This window comes from Podarcis gaigeae (genome assembly GCF_964106915.1).
Source record: "Podarcis gaigeae genome assembly, chromosome: 3".
Lineage (NCBI taxonomy): Eukaryota > Metazoa > Chordata > Lepidosauria > Squamata > Lacertidae > Podarcis > Podarcis gaigeae.
In genome coordinates, this window is record NC_139680.1 from 110,992,039 (window position 1) to 111,015,528 (window position 23,490).

The window sequence follows — 23,490 nt, forward strand, 5'->3', positions numbered from 1 at the left end:
AATAAGATGTTATCTTTCCAGTTTTAATCAAATGTGGATCTTGCCCAAGACAGATCATCTTTCCCTCCTTCCCAGCAAATCAGATCTTTGTGGAAGGGTTTAATTACTGGTCTCCAGATGAAATTATGGCTGGGTGGGGGTAGAAGAGGAGCTTGGGTAATCTTGTACTAGAGCAAAGGTCTCATGATACATGAGTAAAACCACTGCCAATAAACTTCTAGCTCTTGAAGGCAACTACAAAAGCATTTTTTGTAAAAGCCTGAATATTTATCTGCTAAGCTTCTGTGTAAAATATAACCCTGTGAACAAATATTATCAAGCCTCTGTGGTTCATCAGCGTAGTCTTTCATCAAGTAGCAATGACTGCAGCATTGATCATTTCCTGGTTTTTAAAGATTTACCAGGGGTGGTTGTTGTTGTTTAGTCATTTAGTCGTGTTCGGCTCTTCATGACCCCATAGACCAGAGCACGCCAGGCACTCCTGTCTTCCATTATCTCCCGAAGTTTGGTCAAACTCATATTGGTAGCTTCGAAAACTCTGTCCAGCCATCTCGTTCTCTGTCGTCCCCTTCTCCTTGTGCCCTCAATCTTTCCCAACATCAGGGTCTTTTCCAGGGAGTCTTCTCTTCTCATGAGGTGGGGGTAAATCTTGCTAATAGGAACATCAGCTCACAGCCTATCAAAAAAGGAACTAGCACCTCAGAAATAGATCCTGCCAAAATCTGTTGAGATAATATTAGAAAGAGGCAGTTATAAGAAAATGTCCATATACAGGGCTTGTTTTCAGCTCTCAAAACCTCAAGATTATTGTGCAACTTTTCCCATTCTGTGATGTTTGTGAATACTGTATCTCTAATACATTCTCACTGTGTGCTGATTGTAGCAATTGATGCTAATTGATAATTTAAGTCTAAGATTGCTAGAAGAAGTTATTTAAACTATTGTTTTGTTTTTGAGTCCAAAAGAAGGTGGAACTGTCCCATCCTTAAACTGAACCAGGCAAAATAGCCTGGCTGGGACATAGCTGAGAATGGGTAAAAACATGCTCTTTCCTCCCCAAACTTGCAGTCATGCCCCTGAATATCTCTTTTCCTTTCTCCCATATATTATTGTAATTCACTCTGCATATCACTCTGGGACTGGCTAGCATGGCTATCTATTACTGGCAGCAATACTCAGTGGCGTAGCGTGGGTTGTCAGCACCCGGGGCAAGGCAAGTAATTTGCGCCCCCTAACCCGTGGATTTGCGCCCCCTAACCCTAACCCCCAGATGTTGCGCCCGGTGCGGCCGGGCCCCCCCCCCTGCACCCCTCACGCTACGCCACTGGCAATACTGCAGGGGCGGAATGTGTCTGTTGTGTGGAAGGAGTCCTTTCCACATCCATAGCAGGCATTTTTCTCACTGTTTAATAAAATCTCTTTGGAGACAAATAAAAGTGCAAGCCAAATCATTTGCTTTTGGTGATTTGTATTTCATGGCAAGATCCAATTGCAAGAGAACGCAGCTTGTACAGGACTGAGAATGGATTCTACCTAATTCGAATAAGAGAGTTGAATACCACAGGTCAATCAACGCAGTCTCCTAATATAAAGCAGGATTAAACAGTGCTGACTTTAATCTTTTTATTTGTTATCTTTTAATTGGGTGTTTTGTCGTGCTGACTTTGAATTGTCCTAGACATAGGGTGGGTCAGAAATCAAAGCCTGGGAGTTGAGAACCATGGAACTAGCTCCATGAGTCTAAGAGGGTTTTAGACTTGTTTTCTTCTTAAAGGAATTCCACACCCACTTGCCATATGGCAAGCTGCTTTTGAAACTGGAAGGAGATTGTGATGTGGAATCTGGATTAGCTGTTCAAAGAGAAATAAGTAAAAAAAAAAAGTTACTTGGCTAATGCAAGCCCTCAATGCAGGTCTTTGGCTACCAGCCAAAACTAATTAAAAAGCTTAAAACCTTCCCAAAAGATCCTTATCTGTTTTTTTTCTCCCCAAAGAAAAGTGATAGGACTGTTTTCCTAAACTTTTCAGATATAATGTAGCAGCTTTTTGCAACTTTTATTTACCTGTACAGAGCCTCTCGTCTGCTCTCGTCTGCTCTCTCAGTTTCAATTAGGGAGGCATGTTTGCACACAAATATCTTTATAAGCTTGTAGATTTGGGATTGCACTTCATGCATCAAATAAAGAGTACTGTGGACCAGAATATTATTTATTATGAAATAATAAATTTCTGTGTTTGTAGGGTGCCGCAATAGCTACAATCATATACATCTGAGAGTAAGCCTCATGAAGAACAATCAAACTCTATTCTGAGTAGACAGGCTTAGAACGGAGCAGTTCGTTGTTTTTACATCACCGTTTTACTGGGTGTGGGGGAAGTCCCATATTGTGTACTCTGTAGGCTGTGTACTGTACAGTGGTACCTCAGGTTAAGTACTTAATTCGTTCCGGAGGTCCGTACTTAACCTGAAACTGTTCTTAACCTGAAACATCACTTTAGCTAATGGGGCCTCCTGCTGCTGCCGTGCTGCCGGAGCCCGATTTCTTTTCTCATCCTGAAGCAAAGTTCTTAACCTGAAGCACTATTTCTGGGTTAGCGGAGTCTGTAACCTGAAGCGTATGTAACCTGAAGTACCACTGTACTGGATTTTGAGCTCTAAAATCCAGTATAGATAATGAAACCTTACGTTTAAACCGTTACACAATAGATAAGACATCAGCTGCCAAAATAAATAAATAAATTTATTATACGGTTGCAGACCATATTTTTAGAGGGCTTAATCTCTACCTTCAAGATTGAGGAGGGAACTGTAGCTCCAGATTGCATCAGCAGAAGTGAGGCCGTGAGGACTGTGCTTTGGATTGGGTAGGACCAAGCCATTTGGCTCCTTCCTAGAAATGTCTCCTTTAGCAGCCATTCCACTTAGTTGCAATGTAAGGGAGAAAGAAGACAACAAGTCCTGCCCTCGGTGAATTGTCTGGGACTACCATTTGGATCCTGTGCTCCCAGGACAGGCTTCATTAGCAGTGAGGCCCATTGGCTTGGATGTCACCAAGTAACTTTTAGCTACGTTCTGTCCAGAACTGCCTCCATTATTGATCATTCTACCTGGTTAAATAAAATGCATCAAATGTTTGTTATTTTCTTTTAGCATTGTTATTCATTGTTTATATTTATTAGTCGTAAAGTTTTAAGTGTGTAAATTTGCAGGCAAAATAATTCTATTTGTTCAACTTGAGACATCATGCCAAACTCTGCTTGCACTTGGCATAGTTTAGAACTGAAGTCATGGTTTCAGTTTTCAAACGCTAACTCTAGTCTCTAAATGTAATAACCTTCAGAGACATAAAGGCAGGTTGTCAATTCAAGACATCACACTAAACCATAGTTTGCAAAAACACTTTAAATTCCAACAATGGTTTCTTTTCTCCCCCCCCCCTCCATATATTTATTTGCGTAGAGACATCACCTTGCCAACAAAGGTCCGTATAGTAAAAGCTATTGTTTTCCCAGTAGTGATGTATGGAAGTGAGAGCTGGACCATAAAGAAGGCTGATCGCCGAAGAATTGATGCTTTTGAATTATGGTGCTGGAGGAGACTCTTGAGAGTCCCATGGACTGCAAGAAGATCAAACCTATCCATTCTTAAGGAAATCAGCCCTGAATACTCACTGGAAGGACAGATCGTGAAGCTGAGGCTCCAATATGTTGGCCACCTCAAGGACTTCCGGTTGGCACCATCGCCGAATGGCGGACTCCCTCCGAGCTCCGGAGGGAGCCTGCTCGGCAGGGGCTGGGTCCTACCGCGCCGGCGACGCGGGGACCCTCAAAAACCATGGGCGCTGAAACCCATGGACATGGTGACTCGGCTGGCACCTTTTGCGCTCCCCTCCGGCCCGCGAAGGAGCCTTTTTAAAGGCTACGGAACGGGTGACCGGGGGGGGGGGTGCTTTGAGTCCTCCGCTTCCCCTGCCGAGCGAAGCCGCATGCCATTCGACGGAGAGCGCTGACTTCTTCTATTGAAAATCTGGACCTAAAAGAATAACCCGTGAGTAATTGGAACCTGGACTAAAAAGGGGGACAAATTTTTAAAAAATTCGGAGCGAGCGGGGGAGGCGCAAAAAGGAAGTCAGCCCCCCCCCCCGTTGTAGAGGAGTTAAAGCAAAGGATTTGACATCTAAGATCGAGTGCAACCCTATTTTTATAAAGATATTAATTTCGCAACGGAAAACTATAAGACTGAGCTGGAGGAGAAAAGTGGAATTGATTTAAAAGTAACCCCCCCCCCCGGAACCCTGGGAGCGTTTTGTGAGAGCGCTGGGAGAAGACAAAGAGAGGTTTTGACAGCTGTCAAAGAGCTGTCAAAGCAGAAGAACAAAATGAGAACTTTGTTACAAGGACTTTGCCGGTTACATTTGTTATAAATTGGATACAAATTGTTTAAAACAAGGAATAACAAGCTACTTGGACTGATTGGGGTGATCTGGAAGGGAACTGAGTTATTGCAACCCACCTAGAGGAGCCGAGGGATATTACAAGTTGTTGACATGGAATTTGAATAGAACTTTCTATCTCCTGGGAAACTGCAGAAATGGAACACTATTTTGACTACAGAGGCTGACATACTAAAGAAGACAATAGACTTATCTATTGAAAAATGGAAGGGACTTGGCATTATGTTTCGTTCCTGAATAACAGAGCCTCTGCAGCTGAATTTGAAGCTTTTGGAATTAGAACATTTGTGCAGGAAAACAGGAAGAAAAAAAAAAGAAAAGGAGAGAGATAAAGTTGAAAGAAGAAACATTTGGGACATCCAGACCTGAAAGGTTTAAAGAAATAAAATTGGAGTTTTACTCCTAATGTATAAAAATCTGGATGGAAAAAATGGGCCTTTTTGAGACAGACTCCTTCCAAGATTGGACATTCGAAATTAAAGATGACTGGTAAAGGACTATGGCTTAAATAAATTGTGGGAGCTGCAGGAAGACATCAGATGTTGATAAATTTTGGGAACGCAACCGGGAAAAGGGGGAGGGAAATTTGGAATCCAAAGGGTGTTAAACTACATTTTATTTCATTATATTTTAATCTGTAATGTATGTTAAAGGGGGGAACGCGTGGAAGGGAACAGGTCGATTTTAGGAGATGGGAAAACATTTTTAAATTGGGTCAATGACAATAAGTTCAAAATTTGGGATAAGAAATTGCTGAATTTATAAGTAAGAATTGGAATACAAGAGGGGGAGGGGAGGGGAAGTCCTGGAAAGATGTTATGGAAAACAAGATTTTAAATTTGGATGTTTTGTTTTTTATTTGGTTGTAATTGGAAACTTTTAATAAATATTATTTAAAAAACAACAACAATATTTTGGCCACCTCATGAGAAGAGAAGACTCCCTGGAAAAGACCCTGATGTTGGGAAAGATGGAGGGCACAAGGAGAATGGGACGACAGAGGACGAGATGGTTGGACAGTGTTCTTGAAGCTACCAGCATGAGTTTGACCAAACTGTGGGAGGCAGTGGAAGACAGAAGTGCCTGTCGTGCTCTGGTCCATGGGGTCACGAATAGTTGGACACGACTAAATAACAACAACAAAGTTTTTGTCTGTATAATTCTAAACACCATATCATGGGTTCCCTGGTGGTCTCCATCTGGGCACCTCAGCAGACCCACCAAGTGTTGCTATTTTCAAGAGACAGTCCCAGATTTACAAAAGCCATTGTGACACCTCCCTCTGCTGGCTCACTGGTCACCAGAGTGCTAAAAGGTCTGGTGAGCTCCTATGGTTGGATCATTTTGCGTTTGTTACAGGAAGAAGATAGACATGTAAGGAGGATTTCTCTCAGCATCTGCATTCTGTGATAATAGTGAATTCATCTTGAGCATAGAGGCGTTAGAGAGTACTGTGAGTTCCATTTGTCTTTCTTTATTAGACTTTCAAGGCTGAGAAAAGTCTTCTCCCGTCTGGGAAGAAAAAATAAAATTTATCTTCTCCCAGAGTCCTCCCCCTTGCCCACCGCCTCCGCCTTTGGACCCCTTTTTCAGAGGACTGCTGTTGTAAACAAAATCTGCCCTTTTCCCCTTATGAGATATCCAAGAGCCCGTATAGAGTCCTTACGTGGGTTCCCTATTGGCAGGAGAAAATAACAGAGGCCAACTGGAGAATATCAAGAAGTAAAGCAGCTAGTAAGCCTGATCTTTATTAAAGCTGTTGCAACAGGATGCTCCCTTCACATGCAGGAAAGGAGGAGGACCCAGAACAAAGGTGTGCCTGTCCTTATATAGACATTTTAAATTCCCTGCCCTGGAGCTCAAGACCACCCCTCCATACATCATACATACATCACAGAAGGAGAGTAACCCAAGACCACCCCTCACAAACATTATATCTACATCATAGAAAAGGTGGTCTACAGCAGAAATTTGAATGTTGTTGTTTGTCCTGTCTGCCAGGTTATCTGATAATGCCTTATCTGATTGCCTTTACTGGTAGTCTGCCCATTCCTTTGAATTGGTGATTACCCAATTCCTGCCCTCCCTCCTTGCAAAGAAAACATTTGGTCAGTTTGGGAGTCAAAATGGTTTCAGGACAGTGTTCCTGTGCTGCTCCAGACATGTGGTCCACGTATCTATGTTTGTGCTTGGTTGGTACATTTATGAACATTTATTATATATATAATACCTTAATTTTTTTTATTACACTGCAGATGTAAAACCCTTCAGCGTATAGATGTTGCTTCCAGATTAATATTAGTCCCTAAGGGTTCTTAAGAAAGGTCTCTCTGTAACTGTTTGAGGCCTGTTTGGAGGTTCAGAAAATAAACATATCCCATGTGGCTCTTTGTTTCCCTATAGGCTCTGCAGACCTCCTGCTATACTGATCTGCAGGAAGATGACAGGAGGAAGAAATGCCAAGGAAAACATGAAGGTAATGTCTATTTCCAAGGATATGTTCAGGGTATATAAGAAAGTTCCTAAACAGTTATAATTGCTAGCCTTCTCTTCTTCTCCATTTGGATGACATCATATTTGAAGACCTGGAGGGAGAGCAGGACAGCTTTTATACTGACACCATGAACCACAGAACCTGAGCACGGAGTTTGCCTCTCTACCAGCACTGGGCAGAGCTCAACCACGGAATGAACCTCGCCATTTCCCCAGTGAGTGTGTCTGTCTTTGGGGCTCAAGGGAGCACATTGGCCCAACTGCAGCATGCTCTGGGATACAGCACTCATGGTAAGGCAACCTTCTGAGAAACAGCTTTTCGGTGAGCACTGCATGCTGTCGTGAAAGTCACCTTACAGCTTGGTCTGTCCTTCCTCCGAGACAGCCGCCCTCCTGGGGCACCAGGGCTGCCCGGGTCATGGCGGGCTGCAGAGAGCGGGGACGATGGAAGAAGCGCCGGCGCCGCCATGGGGGACCAAGGGGCGGAGAGAGCCGAGCCCGAGTCTCCAACAATGGTTTCTGATTGCCAGCTGGTTACAAACCATGGCTTGTTTATTCCGTTATTGTGTCAACCTATTGTTAAACTTCATTAACCATTGTTTGGTGTAGTATCTGAATTGAGTGATTAGCCAATGCTTCTTACAGGAAAAGAAAATCTGCATGTGAGAACAGCCTTTTGCACAAGGTGTAGTTCTACTAAGAGCAGAGATGGGAAGGAACATTAACAGCAACTGGTCCTTTCTTTCTCGCCCTCACCATCCTTTAGTTAGTCCTGCTAACCTCTGCATAGTATATGATTGTTACCTTGAAAAGATAGATATGATATAAAGATGAAATCAATTATCTTGCCCGTACGTAATTAACTGATATTTTCATTCATGAAATTTTGTAGGGTAGAGCATGAGAAGCAGTGCAGCCTGGGCACTGTTACTGTATTTTTCCGTGTATAAGACAAGCTTTTTTGACCCAAAAATGAAGTTGAAAATTTAGGGTCAACTTATACATGGGTAGTGCTGAGGGGGATGGGCGAATGGTTTTTTGGCGCAAGCTGGAGATTGTAAGCAGCAATTGGCTGCTTGATTGTTGGGGGGGGGGGGGAGAGAATGCCGAAAATCACTCACCCGCCAGAATGCAGCACACAACCGCTCGCGTCGCAGCTGCCTGATCGCTGCCATTAGCCCTTCCGATTCTGCTGCGGCAACCAATAGACAGCTGCACTAGTTGCAGCAAACGGGAGTGTGATTGGCGGCTGCTGGCAGTTATTGAGCAGGTGATAGGTGGTTTCAGTGAAGCGAGCTGGAGATTTTAAGTGGTGATTTGCCGCTTGATTGTTGGGGGGGGGGGGATGCCAAAAATCGCTCACCCGTGCTAGCCTGAGATTGGAAGCGGCAATTGTAAGCGACGCAAGCGGTTGTGTGCTATGTTCTGGCGGGTGAGCAATTTTCGGCATTCCCTCCAAATAATCCTTCCCCAAAGCTCAATCCCCCTATTTTCTAAATTTTGAGGCCCCCAGAATAGTCTTATACATGGGGGCGTCCTATAGACTGAAAAGTACAGTATGTTTCATGAAACATAACACCTGAGCAAAACAAATTCAATTTAGCTCAGGATTCCCATTTTTATTTTTTAAAAAAAAGACCAATTATGTGATAAAAAAAGTTTAATTCTAAACCAGCCACTGTTTATCAAAAGTAATAATTTTCCTTTAGAAATTATGCAGGTAGTTTTTTTCTGTTGAGTTTGCCTGCCATCATCAATACTTTAAAGTTAGCCTTGGCAGGCATACAGCCTGCGATGTCACAGTGGAAAAAGTCTGTTGATCTCACCAGAAACATACAGAAAGAGGCTGTGTTTCTCCCTCCTAATGTTTCTACAGTAAATTGCCTCTGACATATGTTCCAGGGAATACGAAATTTGTCTGCAGTGGAGGGACGTTCAGAGTTCTGCTAGCAGAGGACTGTTATCAAGAATAAAGAAAACTTCATTTTATTCCCCTCACCTCTCTGGTACAGTTGAAGGACCAGAAAGTTTTTAAAAGACTAGCAGTCCATGAACAGGGCCCTTTCTGGCAATATCAGAACTTTGGACACAGTTCTTATCTATTTTCTCTCTCTTTCGCATATCCAAAACAAAGGAGGTTTAAAAAACTGCAATTTCCCTTTCTGTAATCAAACAACCATGTACACACAGCAGGCGGGCAAGGCTAGAACTGCAGCTGTTCCTAGGACAAAAAAGTAGAAGACGCAAAGTCCTGCATTGGATTCAGGAAGAGAGGGTGTTCTCTTCTCCAGACGTCCTTTTTATTGAGCTTTCATGATGATATGTGTTCATGATGATATCACGGAGGTTATACACAACCCCACTTGATTATCCAGAATCTGTGCTACTTTATGATTCCATTTCAAGCCATCCCTCCACACACAAACACTGTTTTTCAGCATGATGCATCATATTTATTGGTGGATATCAATTCACTTCATTTGTGCTCCACTTTTATAATAATAATATAATAATAATTTATTATTTATACCCCGCCCATCTGGCTGAGTTTTCCCCAGCCACTCTGGGCGGCTCCCAATCAGTGTTAAAAACTGTACAGCATTACATATTAAAAACTTCCCTGAACAGGGCTGCCTTAAGATGTCTTCTGAACGTCAGGTAATTCTTTATCTCTTTGACATCTGATGGGAGGGCGTTCCACAGGGCGGGCGCCGCTACCGAGAAGGCCCTCTGTCTGGTTCCCTGTAGCCTCACTTCTCGCAATGAGGGAACCGCCAGAAGGCCCTCGGCGCTGGATCTCAGAGTCCGGGCTGAACGATGGGGGTGGAGACGCTCCTTCAGGTATACAGGACCGAGGCCGTTTAGGGCTTTAAAGGTCAGCACCAACACTTTGAATCGTGCTCGGAAACGTACTGGGAGCCAATGCAGATCTCTCAGAACCGGTGTTATGTGGTCCCGGCGGCCACTCCCAGTCACCAGTCTCGCTGCCGCATTCTGGATTAATTGCAGTTTCCGGGTCACCTTCAAAGGTAGCCCCACGTAGAGCGCGTTGCAGTAGTCTAAGCGTGAGATAACTAGAGCATGCACCACTCTGGCGAGACAGTCCGCGGGGAGGTAGGGTCTTAGCCTGCGTACCAGGTGGAGCTGGTAGACAGCTGCCCTGGACACAGAGTTAATCTGCGCCTCCATGGACAGCTGTGAGTCCAAAATGACTCCCAGGCTGCGCACCTGGTCCTTCAGGGGCACAGTTACCCCATTCAGGACCAGGGAATCCTCCACACCTGCCCGCCTCCTGTCCCCCAAAAACAGTACTTCTGTCTTGTCAGGATTCAACCTCAATCTGTTAGCCGCCATCCAACCTCCAACCGCCTCTAGGCACTCACACAGGACCTTCACCGCCTTCACTGGTTCTGATTTAAAGGAGAGGTAGAGCTGGGTGTCATCTGCATACTGATGAACACCCAGTCCAAACCCCCTGATGATCTCTCCCAGCGGCTTCATATAGATATTAAAAAGCATGGGGGAGAGGACAGAACCCTGAGGCACCCCACAAGTGAGAGCCCAGGGGTCTGAACACTCACCCCCCACCACCACTTTCTGGACACGGCCCAGGAGGAAGGAGCGGAACCACTGCATGACAGTGCCCCCAGCTCCCAGCCCCTCTAGACGGTCCAGAAGGATGTTATGGTCGATGGTGTCAAAGGCCGCTGAGAGATCCAGCAGAACTAGGAAACAGCTCTCACCTTTGTCCCTAGCCCGCCGGAGATCATCAACCAGCGCGACCAAGGCAGTTTCAGTCCCATGGTGAGGCCTGAATCCCGATTGGAAGGGATCCAAATGGTCCGTTTCCTCCAGGCGTGCTTGGAGTTGTTCAGCAACCACCCGCTCAATCACCTTGCCCAAGAATGGCAGATTTGAGACTGGGCGATAGTTGGCCAAATTGGCCGGGTCTAAAGATGTTTTTTTAAGAAGCGGTTTAATGACCGCCTCTTTCAGCGGGTCTGGGAAGGCTCCCTCACAGAGGGAAGCATTCACCACCCCGCAGAGCCCATCGCCCAGCCCTTCCCGGCTCGCTTTTATCAGCCAGGATGGGCAAGGATCAAGGAGACAGGTGGTCGGTTTCACTCGTCCAAGCAGCCTGTCCACATCCTCGGAGGTAACAGATTGGAATTGATCCCATGTAACAGGACCAGACAGAACTCTAGCACTCTCCCACCCTGGCCCTGCTCCCACAGTGGAGTCTACCTCCTTCTGAATCTGAGCGATTTTATCTGCAAAAAACTTTGCAAAAGCATTGCAGGAGATCTTGGGGTCCCTACCAGGCCCCGGTGGTACAGGTGGTTCTGATAGATTGCGAACCACCTGAAAAAGTCTCCTGCTGCTGTTTTCTGCAGATGCAATGGAGGCGGCGAAGAAGGCCCTCTTCGCCGTCGCCACTGCCACTTGGTAGGCTCGACGTTGAGCTCTAACCCGTGTCCGGTCTGATTCAGAATGAGTTTTCCGCCACCGGCGCTCTAGCCGTCTCAACGATTGTTTCATCACCCTCAGCTCCGGGGAAAACCACGGGGCTGTCCGGGCTCCATGCAATCGGAGAGGGCGCTTCGGAGCCAGACAGTCAATAGCCCTGGTTAACTCCGCATTCCAGCGGGCCACCAGGGAATCAGCTGAAAGGCCATCAACTTGGGATAAAGCATCCCCTACCACTCTCTGGAAGCCAATTGGATCCATTAAGTGGCGGGGGCGGACCATCCGAATCGGTCCCACCTCCCTGCGAAGGGGAAGGGTTGCGGAGAAGTCCAGTTGCACCAGGAAGTGATCTGACCATGGCACTTCTTTTGTTTCGCTTTTAGTTAATGTCAGATCACCAACATCCGTAGAGGTAAACACCAAGTCTAAGGCATGTCCGTGGCTATGAGTTGGGCCAGACTTATTCAGGGACAGCCCCATGGAGGCCATGCTTTCCACGAAGTCCCGAGCGGCCCCTTGTAAGGTCGTGTCGGCATGGATGTTAAAATCCCCCAGGACAACCAAGCTAGGTGTCTCCAGGAGCATATCCGCCACCACCTGAAGCAGCTCGGGCAGGGAATCCTTGGTGCAGCGGGGAGGTCGGTACACCAGTAGGAATCCTGTACTGCCCCTATTGCCCAACTTCCAGAACATGCACTCAGAAAACTGGGTCTTCCCAATAGGACGCCTGGTGCAGACTAATGACTTCCTAAAAATCACTGCAACCCCCCCTCCCCGCCCACATGACCTGGGTTGCTGTGCGTAAGAGAAACCTGGTGGGCAAGCAGCGGCAAGGACAGGCCCATCTGCTTCATCCAACCAGGTCTCTGTCACACATGCCAGATCAAATCCTCCATCCACAATCAGGTCGTGGATGGCAGTGGTTTTATTAATCATTGACCTGGCATTGCACAGCAACACTTTCAGGTCATGTGGGTTTCCCTTGCTGATTACAGTATCCTTCCGGTCAGGACCAGACCTGGAGGCAGGGATAGTCCTCAAACAACGACTAAACCTGCCTCCTCGGTAATGACATGGTCATTTAATCCAAAGTAAACTTACAATTAAAATCCACAAAAAGGTATGCATTATTAGGAAAAAGTGGAGGTCCTTATGGTCTCTATAACTGATGAAATAGACTGAGTTCCAGGCTCTTCCTTCTAGAATAGCCTTCACGAACCTGGTGCTTTCCAGATGTTTTGGGCTACAATTCCCATCAGCCTGCCTCAGCCAGCACAGGTTGGCAAAGGCTACTATAGGAGCTGAAAGAAGGAACTACAAACAGATGTAAGTGGACTGAAAGTACAGATGCCAACCCACTGAAGCAGGATATGAGGTAGGGATGGAAATAATTGTATAGTGCTATTTTAGAGAGATTTTTTAAAAAATGCAATTTTGGGAGAAGAAAGTGCATACGTATAGAAAATGGGGAACAAGAAATTAAATAGCCAAAGAATTTGAGAGAGCTGTTCTGAATGGATGCTGTGCTTATCTGAAATGGCAAACCCCATATACATGGTGCCTGGGGGAGATTTATGCAGCCAAACGTAACTGCTTTATTGCAAGTAAGAAAAGGTTAAGGACCACAGAATTATTAATAGCAAGAGAAGACTCAGGTTGGTCATGATAACCCCTAACCTTTAGGGAGGGAGAAGAAGAAGAGTTTGGATTTGATATCCCGCTTTATCACTACCCGAAGGAGTCTCAAAGTGGGTAACATTCTCCTTTCCCTCCTTTCCCTTCCTCCCCCCACAACAAACACTCTGTGAGGTGAGTAGGGCTGAGAGACTTCAGAGAAGTGTGACTAGCCCAAGGTGATCAGCCCAGCAGCTGCATGTGGAGGAGTGGAGACGCAAACCCGGTTCCCCAGATTACGAGTCTACCGCTCTTAACCACTACACTACACTGGGTTGTTTCCTGTTCCTCCCTCCCAGTCTCTCTTTCTCTCTCTCCTTTTTGAACCATGTAACTGAGCAGACGTCTGAGGCTATAACCAAGAATACCTTGCCTGTGTTGTCTCTGCTGTTGCATAGAGCGATGCATGAGTGAGACCTCTGACTATTGTAAGCATTTAAACTTACTTAAGGTTGTTATCTATTCACCCCAAGAGGGGTAGAGACAGGAGAGCACAAGTGTGAGTGCCTAATATGGGGACATTTAAAAGTATCACACCCTGTATTACCTGTTGTGACGTGGGGTTTGTGATTTCAGTTCTCTTGACATAATATGCTGGAGACAGTTCTCTAGTAACACTTCTTTATTAAAGCAAACAAGACTGAGACTTGAGGAGGGGAGAGCTACATTTATAGGGACAGGGAACAAGCTAGAAAGGATACATTTTGGAGGGAACAATATCAGGCAATCACAGTCCTGCCTTTTGGAGGAAACCAATAAGACAGAGGATCCAAATACAGCAGCTTAAATGAACCAATAGTAGCTGTACCCTCTGGAACCAAAAGGCAGTTACTTTACCCTAATGCAATACAGACAATAATAATACAGATATAAAATCCTTTGACTCAATACACAACATTTCCTGCACTTTGCAAACGTTACAGGCATTTCTGTTTTAAAATCTGCTAGGAGTTCTTTTGACTAGAGACTGTCAAGCCCCACACTTTTTTGTATTCAGGCAGTCAGCTGTTTCTTTTTCTTTTGTAGTTTCCCCCCACATGTGGGCATTCGCCAGTTATTTCCTAACAGTGCTATCCAGATGTTGTTGTACTCTCAATTCCCATCAGCTTCACCTAGCATAGACCATTGTCTCAGGGATTATGGGAGTCGTAGTCCAACAACAGATGAAGGGCACCTTGTTGGCTGCCCCTCACTTCGAGCATCCTCCTCTAGCCAGGCATCTTCCAGATGTTTTGAACCACCACTTCCATCAGACCCAGCACAACACAGTTTATGGCAGGGCAGCACTGCCAAAAATGCAATACAATATAAGATGCTGGGTGTAAGACCTGAAAAATATGCGTGGTTTCAAAGGCTAGAAAGATATATCACACAGTTTCCTTGGTGAAGCAGATGCCCTTATAGTAAGTATGGCCCAGATCTTTCATAAAGGATCACCTGTGCTTGCACATTGTGAAATTTGCATTGTGACATCTTTGAGAAGAAAAGGAATGGGCCATTGCCTTCTGCTGCCTTAGTAACTGATTTGCAGCACAGGGCTAACAAGGCAAGACGGTGACTCTAGATTTATTTGAACCTGCAGTTACTCTAAGGAGTTCTGTCTCTGTTTAAACCGTCATCCTAAAACACAAAAGCCTCAATTGCTGCTGAATGCTGCTCCTTTCTTGGCAGGGGCAGGCAGTAGAGATCTCATTACTACGGTTGCTATCACAGCTACTCTGAGGCTGTGAGAAACTGGTAAAATGTGGGCTGGGTGACGTAACTGCTAGGTGGGTTTGTAGCTGATTGACAGACCCAACCCAAAGGATGCTTGCTAATGGTTCTTCATCAAAGTGTGGGGGGGAGACTAATGGGGTGCTAGAGGGTTCTGTCCTAGGCCTATTGCTGTTCAACGAATGTCTTTTTAAACAGCTTGGATGAAGGAATCGAGGGGATGCTAAAGTTCTGGTATGCATTTGAATCCCTACAGCAAAATCCTCACAGTCTGTGGGTGGCCATAGGCTACCCAGATATGCAGAATGTGGACAAGTCTTTTCAGTTTATTGCTGATTTTAATCTTTTTGATTTTTTTTTATACCAGTGTTATTGTTTTACTCCTATTGTAAAACTTTAGAGTTTTTTGTTTGTTTGTTTCCAATCGAGCAATGTATAAATAAACCAGAGATAAATTAAATATTCTCTACTTTCCTATCAATAGGACTATTAACGTTTCAATAAGGCGGCAGTCTGTAGTCTATAAGTGCAACTCCTTCCAGGCTGGTTGCTTTCCTGCTCCAAATTGCACCCCACCCCCAGCTCCCAGCTGCTTTTCTTGACACAAGGTTCTACTCTGGAGGCGAGAAATGTTAATTGAGTGTTTCACAACTGAAATGATACACAGGTCCCCGCTCCCTTCACTGTCTAAAGGTCTCCACTTTCCCTCCTGTAAGACCATTAAGTCCAGGGTCTAAAATTACATAGTAGGGCAAAGAGAAGCTTTGAAAAAGGTGGATTAAATTGGGATATGGCACAGGGGGTGGTGGTGGAGAGAATTAAATCCCACCTTCCATAGTACCGCAGTTCCCCTCCCCCAGCTGCTTTTAACTGGAACAGAAACCACCATGAGCAGCCCTGATGATGGACCTTCTGCATCTATGTCTAGATTAACAGAACACACTTTCATTAGTCAGACCAGAGAATTACTGGCAGGCCTACTAGCAAGGATTTTTCATGCTCTGAAAATGCAGAAGGAAAAGAGGGCAAGACGAAAATGCCAGTAAAATCACTGCAGAACTCCGCTTTCCTCCCTGAGCTCAGAGTTTCAGAAAAACACTATGGGCGCTCCAGATAAAACATGTAATCCACTCTAATCACTGTGCAAATGTTTGCATTCAGCTATTTTTGTTCAGCCTCCGTTCCTCTTGCTGTATTAAGACTAGAGCAATGTTAAATTCAAGAATGCCACATTTTAATTCCTTGGTTTCTTCAGACCATGACATTTATTGGTTTTGCATTCCCTTATTTTCTTCTTTTGCATCAGAACTCAGCAGCGCCCGAGATACTTACCGTTGCTGTATTTTCCCTTTCTTTTGCAACCTGTTCAGAGATAACAGTACATTTTCCCTCGCTTGTAGATTTTCAGTATTTAATTTATATTTGCTTTTGTCAGTTTGTCTCTGCCCCTATCATTTTAGTTGCCCGGTTTCTCCTTGGACTCCTTCCTGTGCGGTGTAACTGTTTTTTTCCATCTTGTCATTCTGTGGCTTTTTTATGGCTTGCTTTTGTTGCACACTTTCTTTTAAAGGAAGGTTATGATTTTGCATGGCATTTCCAAAACCTTCCCTAACCTTTTTTATAATGATCTGTGGAAACTATTTGAGACAATGGTAATGATGAGGAACACAAGGATAGCCGAGGAATAATTTATTTTTCTTTTAATGTTGTGAATTTATTTTTAGACTCCTCTATTGTAAATCTATTCTAGGCCATTTCACACGCCACTGGTTTTTCTGTCCAACATTATAAAACTTACAAAGAGTTCTCTAAAAGAGGGCAAATGAGTTCACTTCTTCATCTGAGCATGATTAGACTGGATGTCTCCATGTAGTTTAATTCTGAATGGAAGCTGGCAATTTCTAAATAGTGGTGCAGTGAAGGGGACTTACTTGTTTTTACTTCTTTTTAATCAAGTACAGTAGATTTACATCCTGAAGCAGCAGTTAATGGGTTTAACAAAATTTATTAGCACATGATTACATGCTTGTGAAGAGGGAGATGTGTGTGGCCTTTTCCTTTAGGCTCAGAATGGAAGTTACCTTAAATGTGTATTTGCTGCTGAAAACAGCCCCTGCAAATTTAGTTCCCAGTCTTCTCACTGTAACACCTACATAGGGAAAAAATATGTGACATGCCACCACCTTGTCATTTATCTCACCTCATTCTGTATTGTTGACTGTTCTGGAGCAGATGGGACATAGCAATGCTCAACGTGAGGATAGCATGTTACATTCTCTCCACATATGCTGAAGTGAAAGGACAAAGAATTAAAAAGAGGGCTCTTTTTGGCAGCAAACGTGATTTCATGGAGCATCTCCTCAACCAAATCATTCCTGAAACTAGTCATGAACCCAGAATGGAATTGATATCTTCTAAGAGTGTTTGCAGTTGCCTTGCTGCCACCCTCTCGGGCATCTTCACGCTCAAGATACTGTACAGTATTTGTGATCGGTTGTTAGCTGTCCTTAAACCATTGGATGCATAATGGGCTTAATTGGGAATAGCTGTACCACTGCTTCTTTAAGGGCAGCAGCGACCTTGCTTGACAACCATATGTCAGGAGTGCTCTGATGGTGTTTCCTGCATGGCAGGGGGTTGGACTCGATGGCCCTTGTGGTCTCTTCCAACTCTATGATTCTATGATTCTATGACCTCTCCCTCACATTACAGAATGCCAACACACCCTAGATCTAATTGTATAGCTATAATTAGGAAGGTTGCATGTTTAGTGTGACATGCACAGGTGGCCACTGTCTCAGCCTCAGGTCCCTGATCTGCAATATTTATTTTATGTATTTAATAGAATGCATATATGAATCTAAACAGAACCTCTAAGCAGTTTACAAAAAATAAAAATAAAATAAAATTGTAAATAAAAGACAAAGTTAAAAACAGATATTTGAAAAATGCAAAATGTAATGAAAATTAGAAGCTAGTAAGGTGATGGACTATGCAGAAATGGCAAAGTTAACAGCTAAAATAAGAGAACTCAATGATTTTAGTTTTGTGGAGGAAGCCTTTTTCGGACTATTTAAAGAAATATAGTTTTATGAATTCGTGAGCAGGATTTGAAGTATGAGCAACAGAAAGAATTAGGACTTACTATAATATTGTTGTGATATAAGAGATGGAGGATAGGATGCAGCAAAGGGAGAGAAAACAAAATCACCATGGAAAATGGAATGGGAAGTCGACAAAAAAAGAGACAAAATTATGTATAAATATGTAAAAATTATGTGTAAATATGGACATTTTTCTTTATCCTGAAATAATAATAATAAAAATCAGACGCTAAACAGCGAGTAATAGGCTTCCTTGAACAAAAATGTTTTTAACAGGCAGCAGAAAAAGAACAGTGAAGGCACCTGCCTATTGACAATTGTCAGGGAGTTCCAAAGTGCTGGCACACTGAAAGATAATAATAGAATTGTAGAGTCGGAAGGGATCCTGAGCCTTATGATGGCCCGTTGTTAACCCATCAGGGAAGCTGTCAAGACAGCGAAGAAGTACCAAACAAGGGCAGGACAGCCCTTCCTCCAGCTGTGTGTTGGTGGGCAGAGACGAAAAGGGTTTAGGATTTCAGAGTCGATGGCGTAAGAGAACAGGAAAAAAGTGGCAAGCTAGAGGAAGTATGATTGGAGCACTATGTAGGCTGACTGGGACAGGCAATAGCAAAGAGACACAGAGAATAATATGCCTGATTTGTCTGCTGTGCCTTTGAGCAAAGGACCCTCTTGAGGAGTAATGCTGTGCAACCCTCCATCCTAGGCTCAGGTTGTACATATGTGTAAATAAACCATATATCATAAAGACCACCCAGTCTCCACTGTGCCTCGTTGTCCCAAAAGTTAAGCATGCCTGGTATTCCTGGAATCTCTAATTGCTTGTCGAGACTGGGGTGGCATGTAACAATATGTAGGCTACACCAGTAAGAGGGAAAAAGAAACTCGTTTTATTTCTTGGTTTCTCTTAATTCAGTTCTCAGTTCAGCATCCATCTTGAAACTACCCCTAAAAGCACATGCCTAGAGCATGCTCAGTTCCAATTCTTCAAAAGAAACAATTTTGCTTTTGGGCCACTAGGTGGCAACCACGTAAACATGTCTTACGGGGGTGACCTAAGGACGATGTAGATATTTATGGGTAGGCTGCTACAGTCTAGTCTGTTTTATCTATCAGAAAAACGATTAAAATTCTCACAACTGGAAAGGGGAAAAAAAACTTACTCATGACCAACTTAAACTATCTTTGCAGAATATATCACATGTTTAAAATGACTGGTAGCTGAAGGAAGGCATTGGGAAGATTATTTTTGAGCTCCAGTCAGACCATCAGTATACTGAAGTACTGTAAGACTTCTCTAATACCTGCAAGATGTGCTGCTCTGTTGCTGGAATTTTAAGTTAAAAATAGAATGCAATGAGGAGGAATCTCTTAATACTCAGAGCTAGCCCTCAACATTGTTGAAAATCCCTGGGGATAATTCAGAATAATCCAGCTGTGGACTTGTCTGCTTCTTTCTTCACTACAGGGAGTGGCATTTCTTTCCCACAGCTGACATTGACTGCTGATGGGGTTGCTATATATAATATTGTTACAGATCTATGGGTAACAGAGTTTGGGGGTGAAAATGTACCCATAACTGCCAGCATTAGCAAATGTTAGAAATTAATAAGAGGCGTAGCTTTTGGATAATATTTGGAGTATTGAAGGAAAGATGCCAGGCCAGTGGAAAAATACAGGCTGGTGCTTCACCTAAGATAGAAGCTGTTTATCATGACAGAAGATGTTGATGGCCCATCACAGAGAAATCCTTGGGTCTGTGTCAATAATGTAGGTTACAGGAAAATTGTTAACTCTTAGAACTAGGCTTCAAATAGCAGACAGAAGGGGAAGAGTTGCTTAGCCAGGGGTTTTCTGGGAAGGAGAAGCAGGAAGTGGGGAGAACGTCATGCAGGGATGTGGAAGGGCAGATGCCCTGAGAGCTGGCCAGAGACAATCTGAAGCAGAGGAAAGCCTCTGAATGCAATGCTGAGCTGTGCAAAGGGCAAGCCCCTCGTGACATGTGAATGCTGCAAACACTACACTCTCTCCATCTGCATCCAGATTGTTGTTGTTGTTTAGTCGTTTAGTCATGTCCGACTCTTCGTGACCCCATGGACCAGAGCACGCCAGGTACTTCTGTCTTCCACTGCCTCCCACAGTTTGGTCAAACTCATGCTGGTAGCTTCGAGAACAGTCCAACCATCTCATCCTCTGTCATCCCCTTCTCCTTGTGCCCTCCATCTTTCCCAGCATCAGGGTCTTTTCCAGGGAGTCTTCTTTTCTCACAAGGTGGCCAAAGTATTGGAGCCTCAGCTTCACGATCTGTCCTTCCAGTGAGCACTCATGGCTGATTTCCTTAAGAATGGAGGGTTTGATCTTCTTGCAGCCCATGGGACTCTCAAGAGTCTCCTCCAAATATGTGCTAATAAACCATATTTCTTAAAGACACAACAGTTTCCTCTGTGACTTGATTCCCAATGAAAACCAGGTCCTAGGGGACCATCTGGAACCTCCATGGAATCTTGCTACCACTCGGCAGAGATAGGGGGCGGCGTACAACCTTTGTAACAATATTTTTTCAGCTGATAAATTTTGCTGCATAGTACAATACAGGGGTGCCATCTTGAATAAAAAAATTGGGGGGGGCAATTAAACCCTTCCCGCATAATTGATCATAAGACACGTCACATGCACACACATGAAGGGCAATGCCCATCAATTTTGGGGAGCCCTGCCCCCTCAAATATTTTACGAAGGGATGTCGGCTCCTAAGAGTTGGCTCCTATGGTACAGTAGCATCATGCCTGGCTGTAAGTTGGTGCCAGACACTTAGTCATCAGAGGATAAAGCAGAAACTCCACTCCACAGATCAAGGATTTGAGGAGCAGACAGGATCTCCTGGAACCACAACTGGGGATCCCCTTGACACTGCATCAAAACACTGACAGTTTTATTTTCAATCCCTTTCACAATGATCCCTAACATTGAATTTATCTTTTTCACAGCGGCCACATACCAGGTCAAAATTTACATCATGCTATCTACTGTGACCTCAAGGTCTTGTTCAGACCTCATTAGCGCAACTTAAAGCTACTGATTCATCCTGTAGCATTGGTCATAGGGGGAAATCTCCATTGTTCTTCCCTTTTTATGGCAGGACTTTCTAAATCAGATTTTGTTATGGTACCTTGTTATGGTACCTCCTGTTAATTCCTATTATCTGGTTTCTTTTCAGCCTTGGTCCTGATAATAGATTATAGTTCTTTGTTAATGTCTTTTTATCTCCTCTAAACATGCTGTCCCAGAATATGTACAATAGCCAAGATGTCTCCTTTGATAGCCGTACCTAAGACATTTGAAGAAACTGTGCTGCATTACTCAAGATTTTCTGCTAATGTAGTTCAAATGAGCATCCCCACACCCCGTGTGCTTTCTTTTTCATGAAGAGGACTTCTGGAAATCATCGGATTGATTGTTGTACCAGAGTCTATACATCACTTCCAACATGGCAGGGAGGCCGCATCTGGGATTGTGCTCAAAATCTGTGGTGCTGAGTAACATCTAAACACTTGTATTATTCATTATTGCCAAAACCTATTTGAATGGCTTTCCTTCCGACTGCTTGTTCCATAGCCTCCGTATTAATTTGTAAGCTTAGTTTTTTCCTTTAACATAAGACACACTTTAAATGGATGGAAAGACTGTTTATCTGAAATATTTTTTGCTAAGTAAGCAAAACAAAAATGGAATACCAGAAACCTGGTAATTGTGCTTGGTAAAGTGTACAGGAGAATATGATGAGTCAATGGTTTTGTCTTGAGTTTTCATACAACAGCATATACTAACCACCTTGCCACCTCTTTTAATGACTATAGTAATTAGTTTGCATATTCTGATTCTTGACTGTATCTTGGAATTGTTCCATTCCACTGAGACTTAACACCCTATTATTAGCTGTCTTGCTTCTCTTTACTGTTAGTAATTATATGGATTTCCCTGTCAATGATCCTTCATTTTATTTTCATTAAGTATTCTTTATTTTAATATTTGTATCTCAGTAATGGAACTTGTTTAAGCTGCTAGGAAGCCTTCCTGACTGATGATTTCTTGCCACTATTCATCCTTTTGATGCTTGTAGCAATTGCAATTTATATGTTATACTATTCTCATCTTGTGATTTCATGTAAAACTGACATACTTTATATTCACCTCCTAAAATCTCATGTAGCTTTATTCTTATCCAATCTCCTTGTTCACAATAATATATAGACAATGTATTTTAAAAAGCTTAATATAAATATTTCATATTTCTCATTCAAAGTATTATAGTAATATATTTCTAGTACAATGCTTCATTTCCCCTCTTACTACAGGACACAGATCTGTGCACATCTGTTCTTCAAGGATCAAAGAACTTGCTGGATTAACTTGGTTGCTCCACCATAGTAGGAAAAATAGATATTTTTTAAAAGGTGCCAGAAGTAAGTTCTCAGCAAAGCTGAGAACAAAGAGCTAGATGGGAGATGGAAAACCAAAGCAAAACAGACTAATTAAAAATAGGCCGCAGTAATATAAGTTTCTAAAGTCTCACATGAGCAAGTGCTGCAAAGATTGTGCCCTGAGGCTTCCTGCTCTTATAGCAATAGAAATCTAGATAATAACCATAACCTATAGAAAACTGCATATGTCTCTGGTGATTAGAAATGTAATAGATATGTAAATAGATTCTAACATATTCCTGTGTACACCAGTTGAGCAGGTATGGTTGTGCCTTCGAAAGGCATTTGCAGCCACTGGGAGATTGTCCTCAAAAACTCTACACTCCAAGGCATCGGTATCCCAATAAAGACAACATAAATTAATGGGTTAAATTAAATGCCTATCAGAATTAACATGTCCTTGATGTGATGACAAAAAGACAATTCTTTGTGTGCCCCTTCCAAAAGAAGTTTGAGCACATGAGAACAGTCCTTCTCTGTGCTGGCCCCCCATTTCTGGAATGCTTCGCCCAGCGAGGCTCACCTGGCACCATCTTTATTTATATATATATATATGTATATATGTATGTGTGTGTGTGTGTGTGTGTATGTGTGTATAGTTTTAGTCAACAGCTGAAAGCTTCCTCTGTAACCAGGCTTTTGGCCTTTAAGCTACTGGGGCACGACTGCCTCCTGAATTAATTCAATTTATCTTGAGGCAGTTTGGTACCTCAAATGCCTTGCCTCCCTCCATGGTGAAAGTAAAAGCTCTTTTTCTTAATTTTTTTTAATTCAACGTATAGAGGCCAACAAAGTATTCCAGCAACGGAAAAAGACAAAAACGTATTAAAAACCAAATTAGCTCCAACTGCATCCTCACTCACCAAAACAACAATTGATAGCTGTGTGTATAAGCTGTGGAAATATGACAGCATATATAAGCTGTGGAAATATGACAGCATCATTCTTGCTGAGTTCGTCCTAAATTAATAGACAAAACACATTAACTTGGATAGGCCCTTTGTGGCCATTAATACTGATAAGAGGGGGCAAAAGCCCACTGGAGGAAAAGGGGAAATGGATGGGGAAAAGAGAAAAAACTCTCCTTCATATGGATAATGGCCCT

General features: G+C 43.4%; 2 long non-coding RNA genes across 5 annotated transcripts in view; one reads left to right on the forward strand and one right to left on the reverse strand.

Annotated features, from left to right (window-relative positions):
• Nucleotides 1–8,564, forward strand: part of LOC310842089 — an 11,425-nt gene extending 2,861 nt beyond the window's left edge. Inside the window, exons 1-4 of one of the 4 annotated variants that reach the window (XR_014562844.1) lie at nucleotides 1,334–2,402; nucleotides 2,631–2,864; nucleotides 5,813–5,910; nucleotides 6,857–8,564. This is a non-coding gene — a long non-coding RNA (uncharacterized lncRNA). Of the gene's footprint in view, nucleotides 1–1,333; nucleotides 2,403–2,630; nucleotides 2,865–5,434; nucleotides 5,911–6,856 lie in introns of those variants that run through there. The other 3 variants (XR_014562843.1, XR_014562842.1, XR_014562845.1) reach the window with 3 other exon arrangements.
• The window catches only part of LOC310842132, a 21,948-nt gene extending 1,002 nt beyond the window's left edge, over nucleotides 1–20,946 (reverse strand). Inside the window, exons 1-3 of the long non-coding RNA XR_014562907.1 lie at nucleotides 17,495–20,946; nucleotides 16,133–17,379; nucleotides 1–722 (exon numbers count right to left, since the gene is read on the reverse strand). The exon at nucleotides 1–722 is cut by the window's left edge and continues 1,002 nt beyond it. This is a non-coding gene — a long non-coding RNA (uncharacterized lncRNA). The remainder of the gene's footprint in view (nucleotides 723–16,132; nucleotides 17,380–17,494) is intronic.
• Between the last annotated feature and the right edge of the window lie 2,544 nt (nucleotides 20,947–23,490).